At 33.7% G+C, this 14,162-nt stretch overlaps 2 protein-coding genes across 6 annotated transcripts in view; one reads left to right on the plus strand and one right to left on the minus strand.

The window, feature by feature from the left end:
• The window catches only part of mim (missing-in-metastasis), a 182,555-nt gene that overhangs the window by 132,465 nt on the left and 35,928 nt on the right, over positions 1-14,162 (minus strand). The window lies entirely within an intron of this gene.
• LOC140447811 (uncharacterized) overlaps positions 1-14,162 on the plus strand; it is a 192,703-nt gene that overhangs the window by 60,587 nt on the left and 117,954 nt on the right. The gene's annotated exons all lie outside the window — the stretch shown is intronic.

Below are 14,162 nucleotides of genomic sequence, written 5' to 3' on the forward strand. Positions count from 1 at the left end.
ATATTAAATGAATATTAGGTGTAGGGGGGTTTTATTAATCAACTATTTGAATTAGTTTTTTAAGAGTATAAAGGTGGTTGTTTGCGTTGTTTCCCTTCCAAACCTCTGTTTCTTATTTTTTGCGTCAAATTTGCAGTTTAATATGTTTATGATGACCTTGGTAAAAGTTATATTTTTGAATTCATGATATATGTAATTGGAATTTGTGGTCGTAGGAAAACATAAATATATCAAAATTATTCGCGTTGTTCCACCTTGTTCCTTCAAACTAACATTTATTGAAAAGTATCTTTAAATGGTCTGTATTTCTTATCAGGATTATATGTGATTATAATATATCATTCTTCTTAGCTTTCTAATCTTAATAATTCGTCCATTTTTGGACATAGGCCTCTCCCAACTCCTTCCATCGATTTCTATCCTGAGCAAGATACTTCTAATTCGTTCCAGCTACTACTTATTTTGACCTTTTCTTTTGTAGGTAGGTTTTGTAGAAGTCTTTAACTATCTTTGTTAATTTATATTTGTCCTTCTCTTCGCTGTTTTGTTTTCTTTGCAACCTGTAGTCCGGTTTCGGGAAGGGTTTAATTTGTTTTGTTAATTTTTGGTCCTGATGAAGTGTGAAGGATCTGATTAGAACTTATTCGCTAAGACCTTTCGCAATTCTTTTCCATTTGTTCTTACTTTGAAGGTATCTATTTGCGTTGTTTTTTTAGATCACTACCAGTGGTTACGTTGTTTATTGTTATTGTTAATATATAATTATGGTATAATATATTATGATGGAATTATATAACGAATCAAATATCACTGGACTTTCAAACACGCAAAAATTATGTGGCTGGACACATTATGTTCAAATGGTAGGAGGAAAATTCCAAAAATTATAGTTAAAAAACAACATGAAGAAAAAGATAATGTAGACAACCAAAAGATGGTTGAAAAGACAAAGTGCAACTGGGTATGAAGAAATCCGTTCTGTACTCCATCGTAAGGAGCGAACCTGTGAGACTTGGATGAGAAATATTAACACTGAGAGAAAACGATTATATCCTTTACATGTAAAAAGCAATCATATTTACTACAATATATTTTTTTATCTTCTCGTTATGCCTCTCAGGCGCCACACCAAGCGCGTAATCATAATCAGCCCCTCACTAAATAATACCCAATTAGAATTTTTATTTTAAAAACACTACGTAATCGCTTTCGGAAGAAGACGCGTTGTAATCAGTTTTTAGTAACCTAATTGATTAAAAGGTAGATAAAATAACACTTCATCTATTAATAATAATAATTGATTAAATAGTAAATACATTATAAAATTTACATTGCCATTATTATCAGTTAAACAAAAATTTCATATATTCCAGTGTTTTCCCATGATGATACACAAAAAAATTAGAAATTGTTGATATAAATTTATTGAATGCTTAGGTTTGAAGATCAATTATGGGTCTATAATCAATAAACGTGTACTACAAGTTTATGGTTATGGTAGATCGGGACAGGGCCCATTTATGAGCCCTAAAGACAGACCTCCTAAGGTGGGTCCTTTCTCTATCCTATCTCTCTTCTCTATCTCTGTCCCTATCTCTATCATACGGAATAGGTCCATAAGGACCTGGTCTGCGGCGTTTCTAGGGCCAAAGCTGCTCCGGGCTCCATATCTGCAATAATCAGCAAGGGCTCCAAGTCTTAGCCCTTCCTGTCGTTCTGAACGTCTAATCCTTTAGTAACCTTATGGCCTTAAATAATAACCTTAACCTTACTACAAGTTTACTTCACAGAAATTTGTGATCATGCGGTCTCCAAATTGTCATACTTATTTTCTTTACTCTTCTCTCTACATGGAGTCGGCTATCCTAATTACATTTCTTCATAAGTTTCTATCTTGGATCATACCGATATCATTTCCTTCACGGACATATCCTGCACATAGTGCACATGCGTCTTGCACCAGTTCTTTTTTAGTCCCTCTCTCCTTCTCCTCCCAGGAACTTACAACCCAACAATTCTTCGTATTCTGTAATTATCATTTCGACTTTGAATATACTCTAACCATCCTAACCTTTGCTCTCTCATTTTGGCATCAATCGGGGATAGACTTCTCCTAAATCATTCTTACCCAAAGAGTGGTTAACATCTATTTTTATTTGTCTCCCTAAAAAGAAAAACGCAAGAGAATGCAGCGATTACCGCACCATTAGCTTAATGTCTCATACGCTAAAGTTACTACTTAAAGTCATCCATAACCGAATATATCACAAACTGGACATAGACGTTAATAATACACAATTTGGTTTTCGCAAAGGCCTAGGAACACGTGAAGCTCTTTTTTCACTTAATATACTAATACAAAGATGCCTGGACGTCAATCAAGATATATACGCATGTTTTATTGACTATAATAAAGCATTCGATAAAGTACGACATAAACATTTAATGAATGTCCTGAAATCAAAGAAGATTGACTACAACGACCTCAGGATCATATCAAATTTATACTATAAACAGCGAGCAAAAGTACGTGTTAACGAACAGCTGTCAGAAGAAATTGAAATTAGATGTGGAGTAAGACAGGGATGCGTATTGTCGCCAATTCTTTTCAATGCCTACTCCGAAGAGGTCCTGAAAAAAGCTCTTGAGGGTGAAACAGCTGGAATAAAGGTAAATGGAGTTCCCATTAACAACATTAGATATGCGGACGACACTGTGATCTTAGCCGAAAACATTGAAGATCTTCAGAGACTGGTGACCAGAATAGCAGAGTATGGAAAAGAGTATGGTCTAACAATGAATGTCAGGAAGACGAAATTTATGAGAATATCGAAAACTCAAAGAAATAACGAGAATATTCTAATAAACGAAACCAACGTCGAACAAGTGGACAAATATGCATACCTGGGAACAATGATTAACTCCACAAATGATTACAATCAGGAGATAAAAATAAGAATAGAAAAGGCTAGAGCAAATTTCAATAAAATGAGAAGAGTTCTATGTACCAGGGATTTAAAACTGGAACTAAGAGTTAGGTTGGCGAGGTGCTATGTTTTTTCGACTTTATTTTATGGAATGGTCTTGGACCTTGAATGCGACATCAATGAAAAAACTGGAATCATTTGAGCTGTGGGTGTACAGAAGAATTCTGAAAATATCATGGACAGAACACGTCACAAACAAAGAGGTTCTGGGAAGGATGAACAAAGAAATGGAAATTTTAAATTCAATAAAAACAAGAAAATTAGAATATCTCGGACATATTACACGTGGACAGAAATACATCTTGCTCCAACTGATTATGCAGGGAAAGATCCAAGGAAAGAGAAGCATAGGGAGGCGTAGAATGTCATGGCTGCGCAACCTGAGAGAGTGGTACGGATGTACCGGTCGAAGGAAGTAACGGTCGAATCCATCAATTAAATTTTTTTAAAACTACGAAATAGTCTGAATACAAAAAAGATGCTTCCAACCATGTTCACCATCGTGTTGTAACGCTTGCCGTGCTACAATAATATTACAAGGCCAGAATCGCTCGTTGTCGAAGAGAATTAGGGCGGGGTTATAGAAACTATATCGTATTTTAAATTCAAGCACAATTAGATAATATGAAATTATAATTTATTATTGGACGCCACCCCTGGTTTATCCTCAAAGGGGAAGAGCAAAAAAAAATTAAGATTTATTGAAAGTGTACAAGAAAACTATTCTTTATTATTTCTTAGCAATGAACAAACAGAAAACATTAAAAGTTACGTCATCCCAAAGGGATTCCAAAATATTATTTTATGTTAACATTATCATAAACAAAAAATCTTTGTATCGTATTAAATTAAGAATTGGTTATAAAGAAAATGAATGTATATATATATTAACCCCAAATTTCGAAATTTGTTTACATTGAAAATAATATAGTTATTTATCAACTAGGAACAATGAAGAAAATAAACCTTTAAATTAAATTAGAACACTTCACTATATTTTCATTTTTTTTTTGAGTTCATAATCATTTCTGTTGTCTTGAAAGTAGGTATAATAAAAATTGGTACAACCTTAATCTGCTCTGTTTCTCTTCTTATTTAATGTCACCAAATAAACCATTGATTCAGCTACGTACTATATCAAATCACCACCATCCTAGATAAGAGGGGTTAGGGATTCCAAAAAAAGATACTGCTACTGGGCCATGATCTGGAATAACTCCATAGCAATACTATCTTGCGACGAGTATTAGAAATATAATAGCAGCATTATAGCCTCTCCAATAAGGGTCTAAAAAAATAATATATCTATCTGAACTGAAATATGGACAAGAAAAGGATTTATTTGCTCACCTCTGAATTGAGACCAACTTTGGAAACACGTCTTAACGGTTGGACGGTCTTAACAGAAAAGAGCGAAGCGCTGTCATGGCGCCTGAATCTGGAAATTGGGCGTGAGTGACAAGTTGAAAAATATGCTCATCTACCGGATATATTTGGGAATTACAGAAGAATCCTTGAGTCGACTACAGGTAGGTACTTGACAGATAGATGGGGCTATTAGTTTTATTAAAAAAAAATATAATCGAAATATATAATGAGTTTCTTTTAAATCTTTTGAAACGGTTACACAGCCCTCCCCACGATTTCAACTGGGTACCAGCGTGGAATCGGACTAGGCATGGTGGCACACCATACTAACCTTTTCAAAAGTGGGAATAGATATACGGAGAGGTAAGACAAACAGAATGGACAAATGTAGCTACAATCTGGACTCACAGAATCCTTCTTTCACAACTCACGTGGTAACAACTCAAAGATTTCAGAACAAAGCGAAACAGAACGCATAGAAATGACTCAACTATAAAAATGTAAACAAAAAAAAATTGCATGCTCACTCTCAAAATGCATAGGGTATTTCACCTATAACCAATATCATGAACAAAGCGGAATAAAACAAAACATATCTACAAATCATTATTTGAGACCAAATGCTCGCATTCAATCGAAACAATATAATTAAGATATTATTATTTGAAATTTCATAAGTAATATAAAGCAAAACATACTAGTGTTGTCACCAAGATACAAAACAGATAATTTACTGCGTAGTCGTTATGAGACCTAACACAATAAAACACAAAAAAATAATGTTATCGTTTGTTCGGAAGCGTAGAGTCTTTCATCTATGACTTAATCCACGAATAACATAAGAATAATAATACAATCGTATCATTAACGCCATAAGATACAAAATACACATGTGTCATCGTTTGTTCGGAAGCATAGAGTCTTTCATCTATGACTTAATCCCGAATAACATAAGGTAATAACGCAGCGCGTCATTATAGACACATTTAGAAATACACAAATAAAAGGAAAGAGTTACTAATAGTTCAAAATTGGGTACATTAAAGTTCTACAAAGACAAGCCTTAATAAGTTTACTGGGAAAGGTAGACATCAGAATTTCTGTAAGACACATCTATATTTAGAAACAAAAAAAGGCTGATGTTTAGTTATTAGTATGACAACTAGAATTTGTGATAACTAACGTGTATCATCCGCCTATAATAGGGACAACATTGGTAGGTCAACTTCGGGTAGGGTCAACTTCGGGTAGGGTCAACTTCGGGTAGGGTCTAAATAATTCTAGATTACATAACTAAACAGGTATTGGAGAACTAAAAAAAGTTTCCTGACGCGGGAGGCTGTTATTCTAGATTTATTACTGAAATACAATTATGAATGGCTTATCATTCCGACGAGTCAACTAGCGGGAATCCGCTTACTTCATCCCTAGCCTTCCTCAGTGTCTGGCCATTCAGAATATAGTATGTTAGACAGCAATAATCTTTTCAAACATTATTTTGGGGGGTTTCGAATAGAGAGTCGAAATTCGAAGGTCTTCACACTAAGAGTAAAACTTAGGCAAATGAACAGATACTATAATGAACTATCATTGGTAACTAGACAGAGGAATCTTGATATCTTTGGTATAGATACCAAAAAAATTACTTGGATTTATAAATCCGTAAAATAAGATAAATTGAATTTTGTATCCACTTGAAGACAACTAAAGGTATGTACAATTTATTGTAATATAAACTAACATAAGCATAAAAATATCACATTCTACCAAGGCATTCTAAAAATAAAATGAGATTAAATTTTGCAAACACCCTTAAAATCAATATAGGTTCTTGGTCGGGGTAGCATAAACTTAAGATCTCGATCAATACAAACTAGAGAGAGAATAATACCGAAGTAGAATAAGATAAGATAAAAATAAAATTTATGTCGAAAAGAAATACGACATATATACATATATATATAGACATATTGAACACAATAAATGATCAATATTATAATAATAAAAAGTAAAACAGTTCAACGAACTGGGGTGCGAGCCAAACTGAGTTGCTCTGGAGATCGACGTGCGGAGTCTCCTACACTACTTCCAGAGGCTCGTCTCTTTGCGACAACATCTGAGATACACAAAATTATTAATTGGAATAGGGATAAGTCCACTAATCCACTTGACTATAGCAGGATGCTCCCTGGCTAATAGTCAACACCACCGACATAAAACAAGGGTTGTCGAGACAGCTCAAAAAAAATTGAAACGTGTCAACTTCCTGAAGGGAAAGAAGCACTAAGGGACAGATTTGCCGAAGCAAAGTGGTATTCAATGTACTAAGTACTAGGGTATCAGTGCTGTACTGACCCCACGCCAAAAAAATTTGGAAAGGAAACGAATCCTCTCCAGGATAAAGTTCGCGTTAGCGCAACTCTTCCTGTACACGGGCCACGGAGGGATTAAATAGTCGCTGGAGAAGGTAGCAAAGATTAAGTACGCAAAGGCGTAAAGGGAATCAACTAAAAAATTAAAAATTAAGAATGGACTGAACATTTTAGAAGAAAGGTATTAAAATTTTAAGAAAACCGATTTATTCGGTTTCAGACAAATCTGAATTATCCGACGAAATACTGACAGGTTGATAAGCTTTAAGTCTGAATAAAACGAAAAAAAAAATAAACAAAAATCACGACATATTTACATGCAAAATTAAACTGGATGCTCGATTTAATGAATCGACATCAGGTACAGTTCGTTGGCTATTAGGCACAACGACCAATGGCAGATTTCTATAAATATGGCTCTAACCTAACCAAAAGTGTGGAACAGACCAGTGTTAAAGTTTCTGAAAGCGAAAAGAAGGATGCTTCCAGCTCAACAAAGGCGGGTGGCCTACTAAGTAGCTTTAGCAAGTTTCGCTATGGTTATCCACTAGGTAGACAACCTAAATAGCATCAAACAATAATAAAGTTGACTATGACAGTCAAGCAATGAATGAATTTCCAACCACTGGTTGAAAATTAAACTAACGCAAAAGAAGAAAGGCAGGATGGCCAATAGTTCCATAAGAATATCCTCTGTGATTGATCACAGCAGAAAATTTCCAAGCAAGAAGAAGACTCCCAAAATGAAAAAAGAAGAAAATAAATCCAAACCGTTAATACACATCTTGGAGAAGCAGAAAGAAAAGGGGTATATGGCATACAAGACACAATCGCTACACAAAAAGTTCAGTTTCAAACTGTTGTTTCCAAAAGAAACAAAAAAAAATCGTAGGAGTCTTCCACGAAGCAAAAACTTACGATAAGACTTAAAAGGAACGGAAGAATCATTACAATCTTCCAAAGAAATAGAAAAATATTACAATCCATCGTCAATAATAAAAAAAATCGTGAGGTTGGATGTAACACACCACAACAATAAAAAAAGTTGAACAGTAAAACATTTTTGACACCTAATTGAATCCAATATGGTCGTCATACAAATCACAAAGAAATGTTTACCATTCTTTAGCAGAACTCTAAGAGAGTCAAAATAATATAAACTTTTCATTCTCAGTGGGTCATTTAACGGTAGTACCAGAACTACTTCAATTGTTAAACAAAAGTGGTCTTAACGTCGACATAAAGATAAAAGATAAATTCACAATAGGCGGCAGCGGGTTGTTTCACCTCTGTATATACAAAGAGTCACAATAGACAACAGTAAACTACTCCAACCTTCACTTGTACCATATCATGAACACAAGATAATAAATGAAAGCTTTTGAGCCTTAGCCAAAAGTTTCAAAGCAAAAAGATATACGTGGTCTAGTAAACTATATTAGAAGACCACAAAAATGTCAACGACAAAAAAAAAAGAAAGCTGCTGCGTATACAACAGTCTGACATCCACACAAATAACTCAAGATACAATAATACAGGTCACGTGCCTGTACGTCCTACAGGACATCTCGAGAAAAAAAGGTAAAACCACAAAACAAAAATAAGTTCCAGTACCAAAAACATACTTCTACTACATCTGACCACACAAAGACATAAAATTAACATAACAGAAGGAGAATAACAATATTTCCGCTCTATATTCTCAACAAAGACGCCTTAGGCAGAGAGAAACGAAGTTATATCATTACTTCCTTATACATACAAAACAAAAGAACCATGGACTGTAAATTATAGAAAGCATTTTCCTCTTCAGGAAATAAAATTTTCTTTTCACAGTACGAAAAAGTTAAACTATGAAAAAATAAATTTTTAAGATAAACGAAAGACAAATTAAAAAGAAAATTTAACAGATAACAGATTAAACATTAAAAACATCCAAGATCAAAGAACTCAACTTCAAATCCTCGCAAAAAAAATATTTCGCGTAAGTATTCTACACGAATCCAGATAACACATTTTAGAATTAGGTAGATCGGGACAGCCTGTATATAGGTATAATTCCCAACTGATTGCCGTAAATAGAAACCATGAATCAAGGTCAAGAAATAAAATTCACTTAATTGATTTTTCAAATAACAAACCCTAAGAGCCATTTCGTTTATTTAAAATAAACACATTGAGGAATATAATTATTATGGTTCTATCAACAAATAAGACTGAACTGCAAAGAAAGCCATCGTTTAGATACGAATTAATTTATGGACATAAACAAAATTCATTTTTCACTTATGGAATGTTTACTTTAAATAGACGAGTCTGTAAATACACAAATTAATATCGTTCGCATTAAGAATACCGACAAAAAGAAATTAAGCAGTGAATGTTTACATCACATCATTCCAAATACGTTTTATTTTGATCTCAGAAAGTAGACGGAAATATTTCTACGTAATTTTACGAAGACTAAAAACGAATACATATAAATACTTTGCAAAAAATTCTAAAATAGTAGCAGTGTTGATTTAATGAAAAATTGGATAAAACAAATACACAATTTAACCAAAAAAATGGTTCAAAACATACAGACTTAATTAACCACATATACAGGGGGGTACAAAACAACTAATAATATTGAAAAAAACTCTGAAGATACAGGAATATTCAAAAGCCCCACACGCTAGGCGACATTTTGTAACGAAGGTACAAATGGAGCAAATCTAATACATGCCCCACGTCGGAGGGCGCCATTTATGTAACGCTTGCCGTGCTACAATAATATTACAAGGCCAGAATCGCTCGTTGTCGAAGAGAATTAGGGCGGGGTTATAGAAACTATATCGTATTTTAAATTCAAGCACAATTAGATAATATGAAATTATAATTTATTATTGGACGCCACCCCTGGTTTATCCTCAAAGGGGAAGAGCAAAAAAAAATTAAGATTTATTGAAAGTGTACAAGAAAACTATTCTTTATTATTTCTTAGCAATGAACAAAAAGAAAACATTAAAAGTTACGTCATCCCAAAGGGATTCCAAAATATTATTTTATGTTAACATTATCATAAACAAAAAATCTTTGTATCGTATTAAATTAAGAATTGGTTATAAAGAAAATGAATGTATATATATATTAACCCCAAATTTCGAAATTTGTTTACATTGAAAATAATATAGTTATTTATCAACTAGGAACAATGAAGAAAATAAACCTTTAAATTAAATTAGAACACTTCACTATATTTTCATTTTTTTTTTGAGTTCATAATCATTTCTGTTGTCTTGAAAGTAGGTATAATAAAAATTGGTACAACCTTAATCTGCTCTGTTTCTCTTCTTATTTAATGTCACCAAATAAACCATTGATTCAGCTACGTACTATATCAAATCACCACCATCCTAGATAAGAGGGGTTAGGGATTCCAAAAAAAGATACTGCTACTGGGCCATGATCTGGAATAACTCCATAGCAATACTATCTTGCGACGAGTATTAGAAATATAATAGCAGCATTATAGCCTCTCCAATAAGGGTCTAAAAAAATAATATATCTATCTGAACTGAAATATGGACAAGAAAAGGATTTATTTGCTCACCTCTGAATTGAGACCAACTTTGGAAACACGTCTTAACGGTTGGACGGTCTTAACAGAAAAGAGCGAAGCGCTGTCATGGCGCCTGAATCTGGAAATTGGGCGTGAGTGACAAGTTGAAAAATATGCTCATCTACCGGATATATTTGGGAATTACAGAAGAATCCTTGAGTCGACTACAGGTAGGTACTTGACAGATAGATGGGGCTATTAGTTTTATTAAAAAAAAATATAATCGAAATATATAATGAGTTTCTTTTAAATCTTTTGAAACGGTTACAGTGTTAGATCAAGTTCTGGTGGAAGTGGAATATTTGGAAGCATTTCTTTATAAAGTTGAATTCTTAAAGGAGATTTGAGGAATCCTTTTTTTGCTTGATATTAGGGAGTTTACAAAAGAAAACTTTTTCCTAATTTCTTCCGCAACTCTGTTCATTCCATGTGCTAAACAAGTAACGTGTATTAAGTTGGTATAACATATTTTTAAATTTTGTCCTGCCTTAACCATTTACGGTGCAGGATCGGATAAAAAAGGCAATAATTTATGGCTAGGAACAGCTGCAGGAAGAAAGAATTTTGATATTTCTTCTTGTACAAAACGGGATATTGTTGCAGAGTTGGTTTTTCTAATTGCTTGCATGAAATTAAATAGGATTTTGGTAAGATGTGATCGTTTAGAACACCAATCATTAAATGAGCAATATATCTACCTGAGGAATCAGTGGTTTCGTCAACACACACGTAGAAGTAATTGTCACTAACATTAGTTTTTATATTATCTATTACTGACGAGTACAACGAGTTGACATGGTTTATCTTTAGAGTCCTTTCACTGCGAATATTAAATTTACAATATTTTTTTAAAAAAGAAGTTAAGTTAATCATTGGATAATTTTGAAAGAGGTATATTTGAAGAGATTAGTGCACGGCACAAGTCTTCATTACGGCACAAAATATCTTATTCGTTTCCTTCTTTCGAACTTGACCGAAAAGACTTAGAAACCGAAGCTTGATATTTTTCTCCAATAAACTTTTGAAATACCGTTTTATTACGGGATTACAATCGGTTACCTGCCACAACAATACCAAGAATATTAGGTAGTATCTATAGGTACTTACTATCGGTAATATTGAAGGCTGAAATATTGAAATAAAATGAACGTTGGAATTTCCAGTTATTTAGTCATACCATTATCTACGGTTAGGTAAATATTATTTAAAATCCGCAATTCGAAATAAATAATTGACGTTTATGCATTTTATGCAATTTTTTGTATAAATATGCAAAATACCCAAATATTTGCATAAAATATGCAAATTCTAGCAAGATGGCTTAACTTTCTCTTTGGAGTCTTAGGACCTGACGTTCTGGATAATTTCTGGTTTCCAGTATAGCTCCCTGTTCTCTGCATTAGTTCGTCTCCTCCAAACGTCTTCGTAATCTTTTACTCCCCTGATCTTTCTTAAAACACTCCGTTCCCAGATGTTGAGCATATTCTCCTGATTTTTGTTCGTAAACCATGTTTTCCTTCCATACAGGACCGTAGGTTGGATCACTTTTCGGTATAATCTCAATTTTGAATCTCTAGAGATGTTTTTTGCGCTTAGTAGTTTGTGTAGAGCTCCGACCGTCTTCCTTTCTCTCGAAATCCGCTTCTCAATTCCTGGACTTTCTTTCCCTTTACTTGTTAGGGTTACTTCTAGATACTCAAACTCCGTCACCTTTTTGAAGCAATACTCTTTATTTACTCTCGTTGTTTGTGGTAGTCTTCAGTTGTGTGTCTCCATGTGTGTTCTGCCCCATTTCCATATACCTTGTTTTTTGCTCATTAATAATCAGTCCTTACTGTTTAGGCTTCGCTTCAAAAAGTTTGAAAATACTCAGCAGTTTCCCTTTAGTTTTTGCCATTAACACACATCATCCATAAAGGCCAGGATCTGTCTTGTGCTGTCACAAATCATACTTTTCGTTCGTATTCCACTCTCTTATCCCCAGCAAGAACAAGAGTATTGTGGACAGCAGATCTCCCTGCTTTAGTTCCCTTCTTACTTCAAATTTTCCTGTTAGGCTTTCTTCTATACTTAATCTATTGTCAGTCTTCATTAAGATCATTCATTTTTACCAGTCTGATCATTTTTTCTGGAACTCCAAGTGTTCTTAGGGCTTGGTACAGACGCCTTCTTATCACAGAATCGTAAGCTTATTTGAAATCTATAAAGAGCAGGTTTAGCTTTATCTGATGCTCGTACGTACTGCTTTAAATCCTTTTTAACACGAAATGACGTATAATTAGCTGGAGAAATAGAATTCTTCATAACAGTATAATAATTAAAAATATAAATGTTCATTATAAAAATAATTCGAGATTAAGGCGAAATACAACTCATCGTCTAGTCATTTATCAATAAAAAACAAAATTCGACATTTTAACCACTAAGTAGGTCAAATAAATATTTAGCAATCTATATTTTTTAACTTTGGTTGTTTTATTCAACCAGGTATTGTAAATAAAGATGACAAAAACTTTAAATATTTGCAAATTTTGCCTGTTATATTTCAAGTTGCTAAAATAAATAGTTTTATACACCCATTATTCAGTTACTAAGTTAAATTAGATCAAGATCTAAGCTATAAAATTTATTTATGATTTATAAATATAATCTTTTATGGTGTAATAATACTTGTAGCCTTTTTTTAATAATATAATATACAAAACTATACTTAGAATTGAATTAAAGTGAAACTTATTTGATGTGTTTTTGAAACTGCTTAAGTAGGTAGACCTTCAACAAAAAACAACATCCACAGATGGTCAATCAAAAAAGAAAATGGCTGTTTGTCAAATACGTGGGAATAGAAGTTCTTGCCTGATACTTTGACCGGCATTGGAAAGTAAAGAAAAGGTCGGACTATTCTTAATAACAATAGGCATAGAAAGAAACATTATATATGGGAAACGGAGAGGAAGATTGAATGATAAAAGTAATATATACAAGAATTGTAGAACAACAAAATATAACAGGGAGAAATTTAGCTAAAAAAAAGATCCTCCAATATATCAAAAAGAGCAAAAGTAAAGACTATCTTCCTCTCATATCCTGGTACCCATAAAGCTGGGATCCAAGGGCGCATGGAGTGCCAGTCCTCGTAACAAACTTGCTAGTTCACACGCCGTCGAAGGTTGGCGCGTCGAAATGTGGTCGAGCCATTACCATGGCGCGTGCAGGATCGAGGTTTTAGTCTACTCCAACAGTGTTGGCGGTAAAAATTTTAATGTGTAAAAAATTCCTTTTAGAAATCGATGCATGAATTCATACGCGAACTACTCTGGTTTGTACACCTCATTGGTGTCAATTCGGAAAAATTCGCTTCCAGTCATCATGAATTAATTTTCTATTTTTATATAAATATCCAAACCCACGGGTTTGGATCCCATGGGTTCCAAATAATCGACTTGGCTTCATAAAGTATAAAAATTCTAGAACCACTTCGTTAGACCAATCGATACTGAAAGTACTAAGACACTGAAAGTATCAGCCCCTAGTCGCGTCGGTGGGGTATTTACCCGTTGAGCGCCAACTTCCGAGCTCCTTTGAACCGTGATGATTTACCGACACAGGAGCTAGTAGGAGCTAGATATTGCTTGAAACGTACAGTTTATATTTGATTTGATGTACTGAATTTTAACTTCGAACATTTGAAAAGAACATTGTGGATAATATCATATGACTTGATGTGTAATGGTAATGTGATGGGTAAAATTCTTTAAATCAAATATAGATATAATTCATCTAGTCTATACCTTAACAGAAATTAATTTAGATAAATATTGAAGGTGGGGA

This window comes from Diabrotica undecimpunctata, chromosome 8 (assembly GCF_040954645.1).
Source record: "Diabrotica undecimpunctata isolate CICGRU chromosome 8, icDiaUnde3, whole genome shotgun sequence".
Lineage (NCBI taxonomy): Eukaryota > Metazoa > Arthropoda > Insecta > Coleoptera > Chrysomelidae > Diabrotica > Diabrotica undecimpunctata.